At 36.5% G+C, this 24,983-nt stretch overlaps 1 pseudogene; it reads left to right on the forward strand.

The window, feature by feature from the left end:
- The first annotated feature begins 9,852 nt into the window (after positions 1-9,852).
- On the forward strand, positions 9,853-10,944 carry LOC136755208 (serine/threonine-protein kinase N2-like; annotated as a pseudogene).
- The last annotated feature ends 14,039 nt before the right edge of the window (positions 10,945-24,983 follow it).

Consider the following 24,983-nt stretch of genomic DNA (forward strand, 5'->3'; position numbering starts at 1 on the left):
TATATACAGTATATTAGCATATAGTATTGCTTGTTAACTTAATCCTACACCTCTTGTTTAGTTACATTTGTCTTTTTCATTGCTTTATTTGACATTTCTGTCTTTTCTGCATGCCCATGGCATTTCTATCCAGACTACTCAGTTGGTAGCTCCCCTATTTAGTAATCCAAAATTAGATAAATACCATATATATATATATATCAGACTCACAGCTGTAATTGCTTCTAAAGGTGCTTCCACCAAGTACTAGCTCAGGGGGGTAGAAACAAACAATTATGGCATTCTGGTTTCGTATTTTCAACATATATATATTTTTTTCACAATAAAAACTTTTCCCCCTAAAAAGTGTGGTGTATGGTGTGTAGATAACTGCAAATAATCCTGATTTAAATGCACGAAACTCTCACTGATACAACAAAATTTGAAAAAAGTTAAAGGGGGTGTAGACTTTCTGTATGCACAGTGTATATATTTCACAATTTCAATTGATTAGGAAGATTAATAGTACAAAATCAAGCCTCTATATATGTGATTAAGGTAGGGAAATACATACTGGCAAAGTGACTCCCTCTTACATTATTCCATCGATTCAAAGGGAAACCCTTGCAGTTGCCCTATCTGCAGGCTCAAGCAAAGCACAATTTTGGCTAGTTGGAGGGGACCAGATATAAGGGAGTCCCCCTGACTGATGAGATGCACAGTGCCTACAGGGAAAAGCAAGGAGGGCAACTAGGAGAGCTTTCGAGTTATGAGAGCATAATTCAAAAGGAGTTCAATTCAAACAAATGGCCTGTAATTCAAACTACCTGGCTGACGACCTTTGCTTTAACTGAGAACATTTTGAATCCTGACCTTGGAAAGCTTGCACGACCACTGCCTTACTCCTGGCCAAACTCACAAACTATTCCTCAGGCAAGCGAATAGCAGTCCGAGTCTGAGAAAAGAAAAGAAAAGGACTCCAGTTGAGATTCTCAGATGCACACTGCCCCAACCCAGCTCTGTGTCACAATATATATGTCACAATCCACCATAATTAAAACTGTTTGAGAAGAAATATTAATGAAAGCATGTCCAGAATATTATGCCAATGGCTGGCACTAAAAAGTCTTTCCTGTGTAATTATGAGGGGTATCGTGATTAATTGTGCTGATTTATAATTGAGAAGATGGGGAAGATTCAAAATAAATCAATAATATTCTGAAATATTTATAAATAAATTAATTGCACAAACTTTTTGTGTGATTTTTTTTAAGTGATCATTGTCCAGTGATTAAAAATATAACTACTTTAGAAATACCACTTTATAAAGATATATTAAAATAATTATCTAATTCATTTTCATGCTTTGGAAGCAAACAATTTTCTATACTTACTAATGTACAAATGGGGGCATAAAGATTGTTATATTGCATAGTTGTAAATGCCTGTAAAATTAATATAATTGTTTTCATTTTCATCATTCCGTATTAAAAGACTTGTAGGGTACTAATTATAGAGATATTCAAATTCAGATATACCAAGGCACCGCATTTTAAATTATTTAGACGGAAGCAATCAATTCTAAAATTCTCAGCAACTGATTTGAACTTTATTTGAACCATAAATATTTACACCTAGTGTTCATGTAATTTCCTACATTTCACAGTTTAAATGATAATAGTAATTGGATTTTTACATGCAGGATTGGTTCATGGCCTATGGCTTAATGATTCTCGGATAATGAACTGTTGGTATATTACTGGAGTATGTTGGGGGAAAAATAAGGCTTTGAAACAGCCCTGAAGAACAGAAAATACATTTTTTGTAGTGTGGTAGTTAGAGCACTTATCTTTTATTCTGGTGAAGTGTAAAGTTGTAGTTTTGCTTTGTTTTGTTCATTCTGTGTTCCTAAAATGTGCAGTGCAAGTCACTTCTTGTTCAAAGTTTTTATATCTTAGAAATTAAAATAAAAGCTCTTATTATCTCCCAATAGGACTTTGGGACTTCGGAAAACCTATTTATGGGGTTCAGAAATACTGGTCTTTTAAGGAGGCTGTTCATTTGAGATCTTATTGAGCAATCCAGACCGAATTGTCCAGAGATGAAAAATATAACTACTATACATGCCACTGTAAAAATATACTGTATATTAAAACCATTGTCAACTCTTTATTTTCATGCTTTGGAAGCAAACATGTTTCCACAATTACTAATGTGAGCTCTTATTGAGCAATCCAGAATAACAAATATTCAGTTGGAATCTGAGGATGCACATGGTCATCCAAATAATTTAATTTATGCTTCCCATGTGTTTTTCCAGGATTATGGTTACGTGAACCTTCTGGCTATACTTTGATTATAGTGTAGTGCAGTTAAACAAAACCTAGATACATTCATGGGATGTCAGCCATGTCATGTGCTGACAAGCATATGCCACCCGTCAGAAATGCAGTTTTCCTGAATATATTGTCCATCTTGCGGACCGTAGCCTTTGTTATATGAAATGAAACTTAAGCGTTTTCTATCACGTAGAGCAGAATTTCCTGTCATGTAGTGAGAGACACTGAGTTTCCTCTGGTGGCACTGAGTTTTGTTGTAATTTCAGGGATCATTAATTAGCTGATTTTTTTGCTGCTTAACAAAAATATATTGAGTCACTTTCTCCCTTTTGAATTGCATTCCTTTTTGCTTGTTGTCTTTGTAATGTTCAATGCACATTTTGGTTTGAGGTATGTGCTTTACTCTTTTTTTTTAAGTCCAGGCATCTTTCAATATAAATAGAAACATACAGTTTCAAAATACGATTCATTGTAGGCTTTATCTTATACTGCAGTTGTAACAATTTTGAGGAGCATCAGTTTCACATTGTGGTCAGCATAGCACTGAGATTACCACTGACAGCAAACACACTACTGCCACCAAAATACATGTTGTTTTATTGCACAACAAGAAACATTAGTTTCCCCCTTTTATGCACTTTGTACCATATTAAAAACACATTAGCTAAAAATATCATATTATTCATAAAATAACACCCTTGACCAACCAGAAGGACGTCATCTGTGCACATTTCTCATTCTATCCTAGCGTCACTCAGGAGGTGATGTTTCTTAGAACGAGATCATGCAAATAGTTATTTATTATTATTATACCCACAGGAAGCTGTCTTAATAAAACTGTTTTGTTAATGGAATACTTTCACCAAAGAAGGGATTATTAACTTAATATTTTACAATTACATAACACACCTACCACTTGAGGATTCAGATATTTCCAGAAGCAGCAGGTAATGTAGAAGCTCTAAAATCAATACTAGAACAGAAATCCCCTTACTGATTTAATCATATTAGCTTTTTGTTTTGAAGTGGATGACAAATAACCAAATTGTATATTTGAGGCAGATTAACAGCAGTGATATCTTTTCAAATTTTAAGATGACAATATTAGACCTCTTACAGTATATCTGCATGTTTATTACATAGTAGTAAGACATCGGTATCTATGCAATGAGAAGATGAAGATGTATCAAAGTACCAAGAACATTAAGGTACACACATGGCTAATTGAGTCAATCTGAAAACATACACTTAAAAGTGTAAAAATTAACCCCCAAACCCTTTCTCCATGCATCAGCTTTATACTTCAGAACAGTCAATTTATACTTGTAATATGATTTTGAATTGCTTTATTTTCATAGGTTCCACTATCACTTGCAAGATAAAAGATAAAGTAATTATTATATCCTATCACCATTAACCTTGCTCAACCATTGAATTTAAGAAGGTATAGGTCCAGATTTAAAAAGTGTTAAATGAAAATATTACAAAGGGAAATTGTCAGCAACATTTCTCATTGCCAGATTTTCATTTTTCTAGTGTTCGTGCTACGCAATCATAATGTAATCCAAATTATCGAAGTCTAGTATCGTCCTCTGTAAAAAAAACAAGGGGGTTGACCTTAATTTTAAAGGACAATGTGAATCTCACTGGCTCTTATGAATCCATTTCAGAATCCCTCAGGATCAAACTTCATGTGTATAGATTTCACAAACAAGAGTGAGCAGCAAGGAAACTAAAATAAGAATAAGAAAAAGCTGTGAGGGTTTGAAAAGACATAGATGTGACAAGCTATGTAATTAGACAGAAGCTTGCCTCTCAAGGGAAAGATGAGAACAGTAGCTCAGTAAAGTGTAGCAATTTCTTTCTAGCACACCTTACAGTACAAAACCATATTGGGACAAATTGCCTAGGCAGTTAACAAGCTTTAGACTTTCTCACCTTTTAACATTACCTGGAGACACACATATGTAACAGTTGATGTTGACAAAACTTAACCACAACACAGTTAGTGGAATTTATGTTTTCTCATTTAAAAAAGGGTGCTACGTTTCACAGAGGAAGAGAGAATGCTAATTCTGTGTGAGAACAAGGCTGGGAACCTTTGCAAATCAATTATGAAAATCCCAAGAATGACAGATGTATGGACTTCTTCAAAAATTCTTCTAAATCTTACTTACTGTTTAAAGAAGTTTTAATGAACTGCTTGTTTTTCACTGTGAATCACGGAATACAGAGTACGGCTTTATTGGTCATTGTCTTTGTCAAATTAACTGCTTTGTGTACTAATGAAGTGAGATCAGGTGAATATGGTGTCACAGTGCACACTGCATGGAAGTGGGTAATATAAAGCATACTGTTCTTTGTGCAGTTTCTGGCATTAAAATGGTCATTGTAAGCTGTTACTGTATTCCTTCTATCACTCGCCTTGTGGTAAAATGTATTTTCTATAAAACAGAGCCTGACAGTATTTTCTACTCTGACATTTCATCCAATGCAAGTTATTGCTCTCAGGATAGTGTTCCAGAAAGCTAGTTGTACAAACCAAGATAAAGTTGTAGGAAAGTCTGCATAAAAATACAAAGTGTCTGAGGAACGACTTTCATACTAATTACCAAAGTAATCATTTTGAGAGTACAAGAGAGCAATGCTTTTAACACTTACTTAAAAGTAAGTCGTCAACAAATTGTTTAGGGCTGCACTGACAACATCTCCTCGGTGTAAGGCTGAAGTTCAAATAATTGTATATGCAAACCTTTGTTTGTTAAAAAATAATGGAACATTACACCCCGTAGGCAATGAGCAAGTAATTGGGAAATCTTCCTCCCTGCTATTATATAGTTATTTCCCCATGGAATTTGCAGTTATCATCTTTTTTGCACATTGTCACTGTAAATTTGAATCTTGCATTCCCAAGGGTCACATTTCTGGAAATGAAAACCTCTCTCATAGCTCTCATAATAGAAAGCAGGAGCACCAAATACATATTACCGAAGAAGGATTTTTTAATGTGTTAGCGTTTAATAAATAGACAATTATTTTGATTATATATGAACATGTATTAGTGGCATTATTGGTATTATTAATATTAATATTATTATTACTAATGAAAATAATAATAATAAAATATACATTTATTTACTCTGCAGGTAAAACAGCTCATGAAACTGGTTATGCTCCATTAATTTTATGTATTTATTTTACCAGTATGTTCAAATGGCGTGCTTAAATGTGTACCTTAATTCGGGTTAGATGTCTGTTTCTCATCTCACTCATTCTTTAAAGCTCTTTCAGTCTGATGTCTCACCCCTCAGGAAGCTGTGTTTCGCCATAGAGACATGTGCTCTGCTGGAACATTATTGTGATCCTCTCCATACAGTGATTAAAAGTGCTATAAAAGTGTCATTTGTTCGGTTCTGTTGTTCTATTGTTACACAACCGAAAAAGCTGCCAGCTTTTGTTTAATGTAGTTTTTATACAGTTCTATAATTAAAATCTGAGACAAAACAGAACACAATAAATAAGTTCCCACGGAAGTCGAAGGCACCAAGGAAATGTATGCATCAAAGGAACAGGATTTTCTAACCTTCAGACACTGTATGAAACATGTATGATTACAACATACTCCACTGTCCTCCCAAAACACAGCAGATTTAAATATTTAAAACCACTTGTCTTGGTCTTACACTTACAAGCTTATCATCCACGGTTGTAAATGTTCAACAAGAAACCTCTTAATCTGCTTAATTCTCAATGTACTTGACCTTGTCTGTCATCACTTCTAATGTAAAGTAAGTAAAATCTTTTAGAAGTAAAAACACAGGATTTTAATATTAACGACGATTTCTGCTGTGGAAATTGTTTTCCATGCCACAATGCACAACACATGCAATTTCCTGGAAGAAAATACAAAAATAAACATTTGTATCTGCCTAAATGTATTCGTGGGAAAGATTATGTTGGAAAACAAATGGTTCATTAACGACTGGAATATGTGAATACCAGGGGACAGGATCTACACTGCATGGTTGCTAAACATTAAACAGACACTGTTGAGTGGATTAAACATGTCGAGTTACAACCTTGCAGGACTCACATTTGTATGCTCTAATATTGAAAAAGGCATTTACTGTAGATGCACCAGTTACTATATTTACAACCAAGACTTAAATGGTTATTTAGATTTCTTACGGATAATGTAAATTTTTTTTTTTCTTAATGATGATGCGTATTTGAGTACATCCGGTTGAGTACCCATATACATAGTAAACCTCCTTGCAGAGGTGTAAAAATATTAGGAAGTCATACTTGAGTAAAAGTAATAATGTTCTATCAAAAACACTCCAGTAAAAGTAAAAAGTCTCCCATTCAAACAGTACTTGAGTAAAAGTAAAAAAGTAGCTACTCTCAATTACCAAAAGTAATAGTAAATTGTGATTTTAGTAATAAAGTGAATGTGCATGTGTTTGTGTGTGAGCCCTATGAAGACACACACAAGAGATTAATTTGATGTTTTAATCCAACATTTAATGTTCCATAAATCATCAAGGTATTTTATTTTTATGGTTCCTCAATTTTATCTTGAAGAAAACCACGTCCAACAAAAATAAATGTTATTTAGGCACATATCTGGAAATTACTTTCATTTGTATTCAATAGTAACAAAGGGTAATATTGGGGAATTTATATAATAGCCTATTTTGAGTTTTCTTAGCAAACTCACTGTCCACACACACACACACACACACATCCCAAAGAATTGTATAATAAAACACAATATAAACAATATAAAATATGTACCCCTGTAGTGATCACATTTGTTATAATGTAATCTATTGCACTGTGGTGCAGGAGACTGGGTTTGTATCTCAAAACTCCCCAGGATATATATATATGAATATAACTCAAAAGCATCCATGCACTGCAGCATCTTCACTCCCATGAGGCGCTGGCCCAAATAAGGCAAAAATATATAATTAAAAATTGATTTTGTAGCCGCACTCTCACTTATTAGGTATTTAGACAGGACTCTTGTTTTATAAAAGTTTAATTTTATTGTATGACAACGCCTTTCGACACTACTGTGTCTTCATCAAGGCTATAAAGAGTAATAAGTGAGTGTGGATACAAAATATTATTTTTATTATATACAGCTCTGGAAAAAATTAAGAGACCACTCCATGTTCAAAAATCAGTGTTAAGTGGTAATTTTTTCCAGAGCTGTATATAATTATAAAATGTGTTGTCCTTATGCATACCATCTTAAAAACTTTTGTTTTATATAAAGTGTAAACATCACCCTGGGCATGATTTCGGGACCTTTTCTCATATACAATTGTACTGTTCATATCATAAAGTGAATAATAAAGTGAATATGTAAAATACAAATCACATTTAATTATGCATATTATGTATTAATACTGTATTTTTTATGGACAGCTGTCATTAAAGTAAAGCTACTGTGATGTTCACCCACGCATTGTCTTTTAATGTACAGTGATACAGTAATGGATATCGCTGTGGCTCATTATCTTCTCGTCGTCCACGCTGTTTGTCATGGGGCGCATGCGTATACGGTGCGTGTTTCTTCGTGGGTTGGCGTCACTTCTGATTGGTCAGATAGTTTCCCGTCGCGGCGCAGTGATGTAAAGCAGCCCGTTTATATCTCAGCAGGCTGCTCATTTAAAGCAGTGTGGGGCTCCTGCTGAAACACAACCAGCACTTTATATTCCTGTCTGAGCAGGACGAGCGAGAAGGATGCGACTCTTATCATTGTATGAACCTGTTCATTAGGGAGAGTGGAGCTGACCTCTGTCCGGCCCGGCGGCAGGATGAACTCGCAAGGGGCATCAGACACGACTGAGGGGCACAACTACTCTCGGTCGATGATAACACAGGATGTCCAATAATCGATAGTACAATTACACACAAATGCTTATTTTAGGGCAATGCGGGGCACCTGCACAACAATACAGTCACTGCCCCACTTCCCAACATGGACACTTCATAACCGGCTCGAAGAAACACGTTATGACAACACTACAGCGACATGCACAATACCCACCGATCTACTGCAACACAAAACAGCTGCTATTACCGAAATAACACTTCCCCATCCAACACCATGCATTTCCAATCGCGGAAAGCAAACACGGTGGCTCAAATGTGCCATGAGGCTCAATGAAATGGCGTTTGTAAATAGATAGGCGTGCAGATGGGGTGTGTAGGGCGCTATGAAATCCGGGTTGCGGAGACACTGACAGAATCGCGGAATTCAGGGCCTTTGTTCCGCTATTCTGTTGTATTGTTCAACCAAACTGTAGAACTAGTTACTACACAAACACAAAATAAAAGTAGTATTAATAAATACACAACACAAACTGAATAAAATCAATATTTAAAAGACGGATGTGCAAGTTTTTAAGTTTCCGACTTAAAATCCCGACTTTAAAAGGAGCATTTGAAATACACTCTTTAGATTAAAATATATATTTTAAAGAACTATATATAAATGAATCCGTTTCATTGTTGTTTTGACATTTTACACGTGTGATTTCAGTGAAGTTGTGTGTGGTGGTCCTGTGCCACAAACACCGACATGACTGCCTGGCTTTAACGAGGATTGGAGCTGCAGTGTGCACTATTCGTTTAAAAAAACACTTCTTGAATGGAGCATAATGGTATCCCGTCAATTTGCCACACACATTTCATCCCAAGCTTTTCTATCACAAACAATAAGGTCACTGACAAAACACTGTCAAGTTATCTTTTGGAAATCACTACTTAAGCTGTGCTGAAAACAAACAGCGCTATAATAAATAATACATAACAGATACAGTAGGTATTCAATTCAGCAGCTACATAAATAAAACCTGATCACTTACTGTCTCATTTGATTTAGATTGAATACTTCTTAATGTCCTACACGGGTCCAAAACAGCCTTTAATGAAATCATACAGTTAGCCATGGCAGCTCTTTAATCTCAGCGCTTTGTATCGATAACTCGGGCTACATGGTTGTACCTGAGCAGCTTCCTATGAAACTGAGTTAATGTGACTGCAGAGCTATGAATACAAACACACTTCTTAGCATAACAAATACTGAAACAAAAACAGCCCACAATGTAAAAAAATAAATGAAAAATGTCCAAATATATTTTCTGGTATAATAGGCTATGACGATTCTAACTTAAAATGAAACTCACAAACTGCTCATTGAAGGGCCACAGTGAGACTTGAGCCCGGGTTTCCTGCGCCACAATGCAGAGGCCTTACGGTAGCACCACACAGACAGGCTTCAGAATCGCTACATTAATAATAAAAGGCGGTATTAACAATACATTATATTTCATCTGAGAAAATAAGTAATTTGTTGTATGTTACAATTCAGCTTGTAACGTAACACTGCTACTAGGCATCAGGAGGGCCCCTAGCCCCTCGGGGCCCCACGCAACTGCATGGTTTGCGTGTTGGGAAACCACGCCACTGCCCATCATTCAGTGGTTTAGACAGTTTCTGCGGGACTACAGACAATGCGATGAGAAAACAAGATCCATTCCTGCAGGCTTTGGTCACTGATCTGGAGAAGCTTCTCAAAGACGGTTTAGACCCAAAACTCCCACAGCCAGATGTGACAGGGCAATCTCATTGCTGTCTGGAGGATTTCAAATGTGTTTCTGTTCTAGGGCGCGGCGCATTTGGAAAGGTGCTGTTTGCGGAGTCAAGAAGAACCACACAAAGATTTGCCCTCAAGGCCATTCAAAAAAGAGGGGTTGTTGACAGTCAAGATGTTAGAAGCCTCATGTGTGAGAGGAGCGTCTTACAGACTGTGAGCAGCGTGCACCACCCTTTCTTGGTGAACTTCTACGGATCCTTCCAGACTGAGGAGCACTTGGTCTTCATTATGAAGTACGTCGCAGGGGGAGACCTCACGTTGGACGGAGAAGCGATCTCGGAGCCCCGGGCTGTATTCAGTGCTGCTTGTGTGGTGCTGGGGGTGGATTTCCTGCACAGGCACAACATTGCACACAGGGATCTGAAGCTGCCCAACCTGCTGATGGACAGACGAGGCTTCGTGAAGATTGCGGACTTTGGTCTGTGCAAGGAAGATATGGGTGTAGGTGACCGGACGAGTTCATTCTGCGGGACTCCTGACTTCCTCGCTCCAGAAGTCCTGTCGGAGGAGTCCTACACCCATGCAGTTGATTGGTGGGCACTGGGGGTCCTGCTCTTTGAGATGATGGTTGGCGAGTGTCCTTTTGCCGGAGCCAATGAGCGGGATCTGTACGAGAGTATCCTGAATGATCCAGTGCCATTCCCCCAGCACCTGTCAAAAGAAGCAGTCTCCGTCATGACAAGGCTGATGAGCAAGAATCCTGCTTGGCCGCTCGGGGCCGGAGAGCGAGGCACCCAAGAAGTGATGCAGCACGCCTTCTTCAGGAGCGTGGACTGGCCTGGCCTGGAGGCACAGAGGGTAACGCCTCCATTTGTGCCCAACATCAGAGAGCACAAGGATATGGGCGATGAATTAACATCTGAAGCCCCAGACCTCAGTCTTGGCTCCAGGGTCCTCAGCCCGGAGGAGTAGGACTTGTTCCAGGAGTTTGACTTTGTCGCAGACTGGTATTAACTGCCACTGGAGAGATGCCAACTCTGGAACAAAGAATGACGACGCCACCCCAGGCAGCCCCATCCCAACTCCAGGACACCACCTTCTCAGAGGGACTTTGTCTCCGCCAGAACTGAAAGAAGATTTTAGCTGTGGAGGAGAGTACCAATAAGAAAACACATGTGGACCATCAAACAATTAGTGAACGAAATCAAACAAAATAATTGACTGTAAAAAATTGGAAGTTGAATAAAGTTAAAATCTTAAGGCAACTAGCTGCACAGTAAAGTCAACGTTTGGGCACAATGTTGAACAAACTAGAATTCCTGATTTCTTTCATCTCAAGATTTCTTGCCCAGCAAAAGGTATTTCTATTGCTATGAGTAATTACATTTCTAAGTTGAATTAACATAAGATTAAACATTGCAAGGACTTAAAGGTTTATATTAGGAGGACTTGAATTCCTGGGTTGTCTTGACAATTTGTTTTAAACATTGCACTGATTTTAAGTAGGCGTGAATAGAACTTGTACAAACAAGCTGAGTTTACTTAGAAAGGCTGTGCAGCTGGTTGCCTTAATATTATGAGCTGATGCCATTTTGTTCAACATACTGTATATTCTCACTTCATTGCATTAAGGACAGAAGACTTTCTTGTTCACTTCCAATAAAATGTTGATGTAAACAGTGTTTGAAATGCAACAAACATTTCATGCACTTGAGTGTCATACAAACATTGGTAGCTTAACAGCCACAAAATAAAAAGCTTTTAATAAGGTTCCACACCAAAGACTGATCCTCAAATTGGAATCTGTAGGCATTCAGGGTAATGTAAGTAGATGGATTATGAACTGGTTGATGTATAGGAAACAGAGGGTATCGATTAGAGGAGTTGCTTCTAACTGGAGTGAGGTTGTTAGTGGAGTTCCACAGGGATCAGTATTAGGGCCTTTGCTTTTTCTAATCTATATTAATGATCTGGACTCTGGGATAGTTAGCAAACTTGTCAAATTTGCAGATGATACTAAAATAGGTGGCTCAGCAGATACAATCTCGGCAGCACAGGCTATTCAGTGGGACTTAGATAATATTCAGTTGAGGGCGACACCTGGCCAATGAAATTCAATGTGGACAAGTGCAAGGTAATACATGCAGGTAACAAAAATGTCCACTATAATTACACTGTGGGAGGTAAAGATCTAGATGAAGTATCGCATGAGAAAGACCTAGGAGTCAATGTGGACTCCTCACTTTCTCCATCCAAACAATGTGGGGAAGCAATAAAAAAGGCAAACAGGATGCTAGGGTATATAGTCAAAAGTGTAGAATTGAGAACAAGGGCAGTGATGTTCAGACTGTACAATGCGCTAGTTAGAGCTCATCTGGATACTGTGGACAGTTCTGGGCTCCACACTTCAAGAAAGATATCGCTGCTTTAGAGGCAGTTCAGAGGAGAGCAACCAGACTTATTCCAGGTGTGAAGGGAAAGTCCTACTGAGAGACTGAGGGAACTGAACCTTTTCACCCTGGAACAGAGGAGACTACTTGGGGACTTGATCCAAGTCTTCAAAATCATGAAAGGCATCGACCACATCAAGGCATTCAAAACGGAAAACAGGAGACACTTCTTTACACAGAGAGTCGTCACAATCTGAACAAACTACCCAGCGATGTGGTAGAAGCTGAATCTTTGGGAACATTTAAAAATAGACTGGATAGGATCCTTGGATCACTTAGATATTAATGGACACCAAATGAGTACGATGGGTCGAATGGCCTCCTCTCGTTTGAAAACTTTCTTATGTTCTTATGTTCTAAAATCCTATTCAAAAGAGAACACTGTAGCCTGTGCTTTAACCCTTACATGCATGAATTACAAAACATCCGTCTCCCCCCCCTTCCTTGAAATGACTGATCTAACAGTGGACAGGTCAAAACAGCTTTACTAATGCATTCCTCTCAATCATGTTATGTTAGAGGAGTGATTACTTCTAGAAGGTGAAGAAAGGAGGGGAGGGTGTTTTATTAGATAATTAAAAACAGGACTTGATGAGTCCATTTTGAACACTTGTAAACATTTGGTTTGCACATCAAAGTGGCTCTAAATAACATTTCTGAAAATAAAATATCTATTTTCTAATGTACTGAATGGATATAGGGTAGAGGCTGAACATAAGTAAGTCCACTACAGTGCTCCGATAATCTTTCATACCCAGAAAAAAAAAAAGATGTTTGTCACACATACATTAAATTAAACACGCTGTTTGCACATCCAAGAGGTTCTGTATATCCTATTTACAACCCAAAATAAGTAGAAATGTTATTTGGTACACATAAAACAAACCAAAAACTTGGTCAAACCCAACATGATGTTTGTCAGACTTATTTAAACTGAAATATTTGGTTTGCACATCCAAGTGATTCTGTACAGCCTATACATATTTTTTTACTACAGTGCTCAGAGGTCTTAATATGAAGAAAACTTGATTAACTAAAACTTTGTCAATCTCATGCATGATGTTGATCACACCTCACTTGATTATGTAATTTATGAGATATCAAGACTTCTGTGGGTGGAGGTTATCCTCACAGCAAGAGCTTGGTTGTGAGAGACTGCAGCCTAGCAGAGCACTGAGAGCCAAGGTCTATCAAGACCAAAAATCACCTCAAAAGCATATTTCAGTTATTTTGGGAAATCAATGTTCAGAGTGTAGAGAAGCCCAAACAGCACAGCAAATGGAGTAGGCAAATCACGGACATCTTAAAATACAACAGCTTCTTCTAACACAGTGGCGACACTCGTGACTGTTGGAAATGAGTTGGAGGGCTACGATCATCCTCGATGGCTGTGAGGATGCCAACCTTGATGCCTTTGGTGCAGCTCTCCTTGGGGTCAGTGTCCTGGGGACAACAGGGAAGAACAGAGTGGAATTTGTGGAATAAGTAAATATCAAAATCAATCATGTACTACAATCAATTCATGTACTGAGATGGTATTGATTGGAGATATATGTATGCATTAATAGCATGGGGTGGAAAAAAAAAGGTTATAGTTCCCACTTGGATCCACACAGACAATTATCGATGTGGAGATCTATAAAAGTGGAGGACAATCCACGTTTGCATTCAAATAGCTCACTGACAGCATTTTTGAACAATATTGCGTAGAATATACTACTAAAGTGCCCTGGAAAAAAGACAGAAATAACCTTTTCACACAGCTAATCCAAACCAAAGTGTTCCGGCCTGGCCACAAATTGTCTCTGGTTTGATGGAAATGTGCTGGGAAGGATTATTTTATCTGAGCCAGCCTGGTACAGGTTAGCTGGTACACCCATCTGTGTGCCTTCTGTATCAGTTGTGAAAATGTGCCGTCCAATATGTCCAACAAACTGTCTCTCATTAAAAATGTTTTAAAGTTGCATAGCCCACAATACAAATGTTGAGTTTTCTTGACTTACTGTCCTTGCATGTAATCGTGTAAGGTGAGATTTTAAAGTACCTGAAGTCCAGAAGGAGCAGATGCAATCTGGGTAGAAGCAGGGGTCATTTATTTTCTGTTGTCCCTGACATATTCTGTAGTGTTTGAAGAGCACCTCTTGATTAGGCTTTTAAAACTTGCATAGGTTGCACTGGAGGTCCTGCAAAAAAGGAAGTTAGATTTACACACATAATTTCTTCATAACACGTCACAAAGGGAAAAGTAACAATTGTGCAAATTGCAGTACATATTTTCAAATGCAATAGACAATTTCTATCACACAGCTTTAATATTCAAGTTATAACTATTCAGTTACTTTAACAAAAACTTTGAAGCCTTATCACTTAGGAGCCTTCGATAAATAAGGAATAAGAGGATAGGTTCATATTTTCTTTGTTGACCCTTCATAAAGCTTTAGTAATTGTGTATTAATAAACAATGGGTATATTTCAAATATGTGATATCAAAATTTCAAACAGCATCTTCAATTACATAGATTTACAATAGGTGGCCAAGTTTAATCCATCAAAGACAAATTCACTGATACATTAACTACAAAATATCTGTAATAACAGACAACAGGTAATCTAGCCCTACATGTTAAAACTAAAGCCTGGGGGAAATGTTGTAAGTTTGAAAAAATTTTGCATGTAGCGATTGTTGCAACAGCTGCCTCGAAATGCAAACCACTGTGCAACGCTGCTCCCTTCACTTACCTATCTAACTAGCAAGCTATTTAGCATCAACAGTAAACTGCACGATTAAAACTGTATAAGTTTAGGGATAGAGTAGAGAAACCAGCAAGTGACACTAGCCAAGACAAGATCGCTAGCTACCTAACTTAACTGTAGATCAGTTTCACAATGATTCTATTAGCTGTACTGTTATAAGCCAAAGCATCTATTAAAACTACATGCACTTTTCATGGCAGTTTCATTTGAACGTCTACATTTGAAACATTACTAGGAAACATAACTTGCATTCAAAAGTTCTGATGCAAAACACGTTTTAAACATGTTCTGCAGATGCACATGTGATACTACATTACAAGCACATAACACATTTCATTTATCATCTGATTAGATAGCTAGTGTACCGGTCTCAGACCACTGCAGGTTTTGTACTGTTAATTAAATATACACGTTTCACATTTGCATGTTTTAAGGGCCACAAGGGTTTTAAGGGATCTAATGCAGCACTTCCCACAGTCTGATCCACAACAGCAGGACGCACTAGTTTGCTGGCTGGGATGATTGTTGTTGGCAATAGCGAGCAATATGACCCGCCTTCTTACATACATGACAAATGGGGCGTCCAGTCCCATCATAACCTGCTTGTCTAGGGGTTGGAGAGGTGTAAGCAGGAGGTAAAGAGGAACTCCCAGAGCACCTGCCAACTCCTAATTGTTGAATGTCAGCTCTAATCCCCTGTAATAAAGTTTGGGACAGACCACCAACCTTGTCCTCCAATTCCTTCGCTAACTCAGTCCTCAGCTCTCGCTTAAGAGTTTGCAGATCCTCATCCCACGGTCTGCTTCTAGTTGCCACATCAGTAGAGGCACAGCTAAATCCAGATCCCTCCTCCAGTTCTGCCCTCATCACAGCCTCCTTCTTTACTTCAGTAAAAGTACGGTCATCGTTCCGGGCAACACAAGCCAACAGCTCTCGCCGCAAGCTTACCTCTCGCAGTCCTGCTAAAAATTGTTCCCACAGGAGCCGATCCTCATTGCGCATAGTCTTTGCATCTCGGGCATCATCTACTCACAACCCTCTTGCAGACGCAGGGCGAACTTTTGGACACTCTCTTCAGCCTTCTGTCTGCAGTTGAAAAACAGAGAGCGAACAACAGAGGCAGGGGCACGATTTCCATAAAGCTCTTTTAAATGTACAGAAACTTCTTTGGCACTACTGCAGTCCCTCTCTGAGAGAACAGCAATCTCCCTCTTAGCCTCCCCTTCTAGAAAGCCCAACCCCCAATCAAGCTGTGCACTTTCAGACACTTGATACATACGAAACATACATTTTAACTTCTCTTCCCACTCTTGTACTGTTATTTCACCATTACCAGTACACTTTACCCACAAGGGTCCCGTCCAGGGATGAAACATTAATGTGGAATTCATTTGTCCTTCAGAACCTTCCACGGGCTTAATTTCAAAGAAAATGCAACACCAAACCCAATCCTAGCAGACTACGCCAAGTTGTAACACCTCAACCCGAAGGTCAGGGCTATAGAAATTCAGTTATCTATGTGTGTTCCACATACAATATTTTTATCAGATTGGTGTTCACAATTTCCTCACAATAAAACCCAAGACAGACAATTACAGAAACCTTCTTTAATTGTTAAAAATCACAACTATGCAAAAGGGGTGTAGCTGTGCTCTCCCAAAAAACTCATATACCACTCCAATATCACACATAAACCAAACCAACTAGAACTATTAACTTAGAATAACCAAGTAAAACCATATGAACATTAGTCTATAATAAATACACCTAAATAATACTAATACTAATAATAATATGAATATGAATAAATAGGAAACTGCAATACCAGCTCCCACCACTAAACAGGATGATCTTTAGAGATAAAATATTAGGTTTAAAATAGTCTGTTGTGCTAAAAGTATCCAAATATAAAATAAGTTTATTAAAAAAAAAAAAACAAGTTAAAAACAATTCTTAATATTGCACTATAAATTGCTGTATAAAGTGCTATCTAGCAGGGATAGAGGGCTAATATTACAAGTACTGTCGGAAGAGATGCGTCTTGAGTAAGCGCAGTATTGAGGTCAAGGACTCTGCTGTTTTGACTTCGGTGGGCAGGTTGTTCCACCATTTAGGGGCCAGGGATGAGAAGGAGCGGCTCTGGAGGAAGGAGAGTGGAGAGGAGGCAGAGTTAGTCTTCTGGCACTGGAGGAGCGCAGTGGTCTGGAGGGGATGTATGGTTTAATATTCATATTAATGACCTACTAGAAGTGAGTGACAGTAATGAGTCGTCTGTATGTAATGTAGTGTTGTAAAAAGTACATTATTTTGTTCATAAGTGTAGTGGAGTAAAAGGAAAAGTAGCCACAAAGCACACATACTCGAAAAACGTACTTAAGTACAGGAACAAAGTATTTGTACTTCATTACTTTACACCCCTGCCTCTTTGTAATATAAATGTGTTAGTTAACAAAATATTGTAGGAAAAAACACATTTAAAGTGACAGACCACTCTTCATACACATGAAATATTAACTTCATGGTCTCTCCTGTGAGCTGGTTGCCTTACAAGATTATTTTTTCAGAAATACAACATTAGCTTTCATTGAACATAAACATAGATTTGTAGACCAAACATAGATGAACATAGATTTTAAACCCCTTTAAAAAATACGTATGTTTTGGTTTACAAAATGAAACAATGCTTAAAAATATGTATTTATTTTGATTAATTAAATTAATTTTTAAATATTTATTTAGTAGTTCCTAAGAATAGAATGCATATTTTGTTAATTAAAAAAATAAAACAATTGCACATAATGGACTAAAATCATTTTCAAATTAGTTTAAACAGTAGTAGATTTCAACTCTATAATAACTAATTAGGAACAAGTGTGAACTTATCAGTCTATTAATGCACATTGTATTGAACAGACATTCAAATATATGAGATGTCCTGCTTTGAGTTATTCCCCTAACATGCTTACTGTAGGGGTCAATACAAATCTACAAGAGGCATTTTTTCTCTTTATCCCAGCAGTCACTGTCACTGTCACTGCTTGACAAACATAGAAGTCTTGATAGAATACAACTATGTAAAGTTGTTAGCTGCAGGGAAGGCACATTAATCCCTTACTTCTGGAAAATAAATATAGCTGCTGGTCCAAACAGTGTAGCTCAAGTGAAGTCAAGGTACACCGCAGGCTGATGCTCAAGCCTTCTTCAAGAAGACAGACTGACCTTCTGATAGTATGTTGTCTAATATTGTGCGTGACTGATGTAAAGGCATGGATTCTTCTTACTAAATATGCACATGTAGTTTTGATTATATAAATTGGTGACATATATAATTATAGTTGAATAGTCTGGAGACTCTCCTTAATTAAGTGGGATGGTCTAAGTTCATTAGTATCAGTGCTCAGTATGGCAGGCAACAGAAATCCTACAGTAAAAGCTCATGAGTAAAATAAATCGATACACCAGAAATAAACTGCAAACATTTAAATGAAATAAATATGTAAATATCCTTTTAATAATTATTCTACTAGCAGTGTTACTATTAAATCATTGATTATGTTTGAGTTATTTATTACCTGAGAACAGGTACTATAAGCACATGCATTTCACAAATCGTTTCACATTTATATGAATTCTTATTTTTCTTTCAAACTGCTACCAAGATTTTGTTTCATATATTCTCCTTTAATTCACTAACATAGTCAAACAAAACACAATCAATATTAACTATTGTTTTTAAAAGCAGCACAGTTCTCCCTCAAATCCCCTGGCTGTTTTCCTTGTGAAGACATTTTTTATGTATTTATTTTAACACAAATGCAGTTAATTTCTGGATGTCATGTCACATGCAATAGAGAGCTTTACCAAATGGAATCTAAAGTATTTTTATTTTCATCAAGTTAGAAAAACATTGCTTGTGCAAGCAGTGGAAAATATTTGACTCTTTGATCTTTTGAATTATCATATTAATTAATCTTGCTTACTTGGATGTGTAATTTAAACATTTAAATGTTGCAGCCAGAGAGCTACTATTCTAATTGAATTAACCGAGAAGTCAGAGCTATGTTTTGTTCAATATATAAGTAATTTAGCATGAATAGGGATTTGAAGCTGAGAGAGGTTGATTGATTTGGGGACAGTAATATCTCCTGAAGAGGACACTTTTTTTTAAATATTCTCGACTTGATTATTAATTTCCATTTTTAAATACATATTTAATTGGCTGATGCTTCTATGTAAAGGCACTTACATGGACCCCTGTTTATACAATTTGTAGATTACAAGAGCAATCAGGCTCAAGGGTACAACAACATCTCACCTAAAATGTGACCCTATGACCCTCAATTTATACATTCAGAGCCCTAACTATTCATCCACAGTAGTGCACCCTGCCCTAATGTTTGGGTAACATACTACTAATGTTCAGGATATAAAGAAATGTAAATAAAAGTGGGATATCAAATGCCCTCTTTTAATTATTAGAACAGCAAAGGAAAATTCAAGTGTTTCAATTCTTCAATGTTTTTGATACAACTGAAGCATTTAAAGATTAATAAAACACTATAATTGACCTCCACATGGTGTTTAATTCTGTACTATAGAGTGAGATATGACAAGTTGAGTTAGTTTTCTTGCTGTGACCATGGTATTGACAGCTTTGGGGAAGCATCTTGTATTAGTCAATACACCATTCCAAAAATGTACATGTGGCCCCTGTTGCTATAGGAAACAAATTTACAAAATACATGTTTGCCTTTATCCCTTTTGTGATAAACATTCAAGTAAAAATGCAATAGGACACTTTTGTAATGTGCTTCGAGTCAGTGATTTCACACAGACGTAAACTTCTTCCCTACAGGAATTGGTAAGTCATAGTCATAGGTGACTGCCATGTGTTGCTAGCAGCTGAATTACTAACCCGTAAATACAATGAGTCAAGCCACAAGTCCCTCCTTTTTCCTGTTTTGTTCCCTTCTGCCTTGGCTGAGATTTTAGTGCATGAGTGTTTCCATTTTTAATTTATAGCCATCCCAGTCACCTTATCTGAACACATATGGCAAGAGTTAAAAGCAAGGCTGGAGGCAAAACTGAGAACAAAGCATCATTAATTTACTTAATTTAAACACATGCCTGAATAAACAACTGAATACTATTATTGCCTCATCATTTGAGACATTCATGGAACCCATTCCATGGTTATAGGTAATTTAACAAAATTTGACAAAATAGGCAGGACTGAATTTGAATATGACTACATTAATAAACAAAACACAATCTTTTCATATGCGACAACAGAAGTTTAAAAAAAATCTTGAACTTCATGAAGGCTTTTTCTTTCTGAGAGCTTTCTACTGAAGGTAAACTTGTCATCTATTTCTGTTTTTTTAAATTTGCAACTGGTGCGTGGGTTGAAGCTTTGAAGTGATCCCTGCCTAAGTGCTGCAATCCACTAACTGGCCTGTAAAAGATGAAGGCAATCTAATGGTCCTTTTTATCAAGGTCTTGAAGTTGAAAGAGCTGTTCTCTTGATTATTCATGAAGCAGAGGGAGGGTCATTTAGGAAATGTATCCAATTGTCTTTTTTATAATCATGCTTAATTTTAAACTTGATACAATGATTGCGAAACTGGAAATAGTATACTTTAATTATATGTTGTTTAATTGGCTCTTCATGCATTTAATGTACAAGCTAAATAACCTACATTGATAAACAAGTGTTGTAATGGTATTCTGTTCTATTTGAGCTGCTACAAATACACTTTCAATTGATTTCTCTTGTTCAATAAAAACGTAAATCTAGAAAGTCAAGCACAATAAAACAAAGTAACAAAAGATTTATTTACAAAAATGCTTACACTCTGAAATCCAAGGAGCACACATTACATATTGCAAGTTGAATTCACTTGTAAACAGTCCTGATAGAAATTTACTAGGACTGAGCAATATTATTATTACAATTATTATCATAAGTTACTTAACAAATATCAACAAGTATGAGTTGCTGTGTTTATGATGTATGTTATACCTATGTTATTACCACACAATTGCCTATGCATACACATGTACTTAAGCTGACAGTTTAGACAAATAGATTAAATAACAATATGATACAAACATGACACTGTAATCTTCCTTCTTTCTCCTTCTGTTCATAACTTTGTATTTACAAGTGATCTCTGCTATGACTCTAGACAGTTCAGGACTTCAAAGTATTTTCACAGACCTTTCAGATTTTGAATTAATCATGATTCAAATCCTAGATATGTCAGATGATTCATTCAAACGATTCCCCTTTAAAGTCACAGGTAATTTGCTTTCAACAACCTCAGGCATAAAATTCTTAATTTTGCAAATAGTACATGGGAGGGTAAAGACAGGATGTAATTGCTGCACTAGCTGTTTTTCTGTTTAATTGCAACAAATCAAAGATTGATTGATTGTATGCTATTGATCCATCCTTACTTCTGCTTGAAGTGAAGATCAGGTGGGAAAGGAAGTATTTAATGTTCGGTGTATTGTTGTCTGCACAAAAATGAATGCCTGTAGAGAAGAAGCTAAGGTGAACTGGGATTATGAGAGAAGTATATATTTTGTATCTTCTGTGTGTAAGTCATTGCCTGCACAATGCAGATCAGATACAACCGATTACGTATTATCTTAGATGCAAGAACATTCTTTATAGCAGAAAAGGTCATATTAAAAAAGTATTGAAATAAATGTATTTTTTGTCACACAGAATAACAGATACACCCATAAAATGTGTATTAAACCTTTAATATGATGAGTAAAAACAAAAACAAATATTTTGCAGATTTAACAAGTAGAGATAAACAACCAATTCTCATAACACCATGTTTAGCTTAATTCCAATACAATTATTGTTATTTGTCTTCAGTTTTATGATTCTCTGGTTAGACAATTTTAATTTTAATCGCATGGTCAGTGTTACTCAAGCTGTATACTGCATGATTTGGATGTCAGAAGGGCGTGGAAGTCAAAAGTATTCAAGATTCCACCAAGATCACTTTTCTTTTTCCAGCTGGAGTGTCCACAATGCTCTATGAAAACAGGGCCTTAAATAGTGAAGAAAACCCATGTACTCTGACGTCCCAAGAGTCCCAGAGCTGTTGTAAAAACACATTTATAAATGTATGCCTCTCTGGGTGCAACTGGAAGATGAAAAATGAAAAGAATTCAAGTACTTTTCAAATAAACAGATTTCTTATCACACCATCTGGACCACCCAAATTAATGTGCAGAGAACCTCTGCAATAAATAGTTAAAAAATATAACCACTTCTTTAATGGGCAAGTCCAACTAGTGTGGTGTTTAGAGTATTAAAATGTTTCTGTGTTCATCCCTTTTTCTGAGAACAAAATGTCCAATTTTCCCGAAAGCTTTTTTAGAAACATCTTGCAATTGTGGCTATTACTGTTTTAGTGACCAATCCAATGAGATTTTAGAGTCTACACATTCTGGGAAAGGAGATATTTTGCTGGAAACTGTCAAAAAAATGTAACTGTTATTAAAATACAATATTATTAAGAAGTAACATAAAAAAACAGCACAAAGGAATTTTCAGGTAAAGAAAAAAATGCTATAAAAACTGAGACAATCTGCATAAAATCAGATGAGGTACGTTATTAAAAACAGGCAGCATAATGCCGTATTTGTTTAGAGTATAACCATTTCAAGGGAAGTCATTTGCAGCATGTTAAACAAGTTACGCTTATGTATTACTACTTGTAAAGATTTCTATTACTCATATCTTGTAATGCATTAGAGGACGTTTATGTAAGTCTTGAAATATTATTAGTTTTACCCTTTGCTAAAACATGTATTTCAGAGATTTCTGATACAGCCTGATATGCAGTGCAATTCTAGGCAATAGACAGAAATGGAATGTCTCAAATCAATATACTCTTCGAGCATACGTATCTGTACTTTCCACTTGATCACACATTACATATTTTGGAATTGAAAAATAAATATGCTATAGGATATGTAATTGTATGACTCCTGTATCTGCCTTTCAAAAGATAGACAGTTTCTTGAGCAAACAAAAATACTGCAGGTTTGTTTGTAAATAGGTTCTTTATTGACTGTCCTTCCTCTCAAAACACTAGCAGAACAGAATATATATTCTCTTTGAAAATGTCTTTCATTATGTTCTTTCTATACACAGGATCAGGTTTAATATTTAAAGGTGGGTAATTAAAATACTTCCTATAGCAGTTCATTCTGCAACGCATATTGTATATTTATATTAAATACAATTATTATGTTACCTGTTAATTCATATCATGTCTTGGTAAACATGTACAGGAAAAAATATCTCAGGTTACAGTCATTGACAGAAAAATCTTAATGCATCCAAGAAAAGCACTGACAAGCATTGTAATACTAAGGTTTTTGCCAACTAAAAGTCTAATTACTGTATTGCAACAGGTACAAACAATATGTTATAAAGGATATAATCAAATCAGTTATTTTAAAATGCCTTCGCATTGTTAAATATATGTGCACTTAAATAGTATTTATGTTAGGATTACAGACTAGATTGCTCCTACTGTGTAAACTGTAGATAACCTTGTAATATTCCATCCTACCTTGCACAGTTGTAGCTATGTTTTATGTTCCAGGCTCAAAACATTCTTTGACTCAGTGAATAAGACAAAAAAAGAACAACAACAACTGTGAATGTAAACTGATAAGATTTATATTCTGTGCGAATACAGATGCAATTGTATCATTTTGAAGCTTCAGGGCATTATTTTAAGAAAAAAGAAAGCATGACATTTGCAAGCAGCTTTGAAAATAGTACTTTATTTAATTCAAAATGCCAAGATAAATATGTTCTATATGTCTTTTTTTTGTACATTATTTCTTTATTATTATTTTCTCAAAATGATGTATTCTGTTTAATAGCAGTGTGGCAAGTTGAGGATACATGAGTCCGTGCTGTAGCTCACTGGTGTCATGGCATCTGATGCAGCCAGCTTGGCTTACTGAAGGGGCTCCCAGGTGGTGAAAGTTTTCCCCTGAATCTTCCAAGATAAACGGGGGTGTAAGTTACAATGTCATAAATAAGGGTTACATGTACATTATATATAGTTAATTCTTCCAAAACATGTACCACTAATGTTAAAAATGTCATTATCTATTATATTCATGTGTTTTTGAATTATTAAATTAATTATCTAAAGACATCTGTATGAAAAAAGATAATCAGCCGGCTACATTTTGTGCTAATGGCATGTTTTTACCACCCCCTTAGGGTTTTGATTGGAACAAAGATACCAAACAAGTGTACATAAACAAATATTATCTTGGGTTCTGGGTTGTCTGATATGTTCATTTTAACATATCAACAATGGCTGCGTGCATCTGTGGGTGTTCACGGGAGTCTGAATGGGTGGGTGTCATTTTTAAAAAGGTGCTTGCTGAGGCCATGTTTGGGTATGTGTATCATTCTCTGGCACACCCAACATAACATTTTGCTACCTGTTTGGGTTATTTATAATTTCTTTCTGATGTTTTGCTGCTGTAGACTTGCACAAGGTGTCACAGTGAAATAGTGAACCGTGAACAGTGATTGTGTTAACTAAATTCTGTGCTTGAGATCTGTGTTCACGCTTGTGTTCATGTTCATGTAGCGCAGATCTGCACTGCTCCAACAGTGGGATCTGTGGAATTGTGCAGCTCTGTGCATAACCACGGAAATCTGCACTACACAAACGCAACCTGCAATAAACATAAAATAAGCACACAGACAAAAACATTTTCATTGTAATTAGATTGTATTCCACATGACAAGACTCATGGCCACTGAAAACCACCTTAAATTACCAA

The sequence above is a fragment of the Amia ocellicauda genome, chromosome 8 (assembly GCF_036373705.1).
Source record: "Amia ocellicauda isolate fAmiCal2 chromosome 8, fAmiCal2.hap1, whole genome shotgun sequence".
In the NCBI taxonomy this organism is placed as follows: Eukaryota; Metazoa; Chordata; class Actinopteri; order Amiiformes; family Amiidae; genus Amia; species Amia ocellicauda.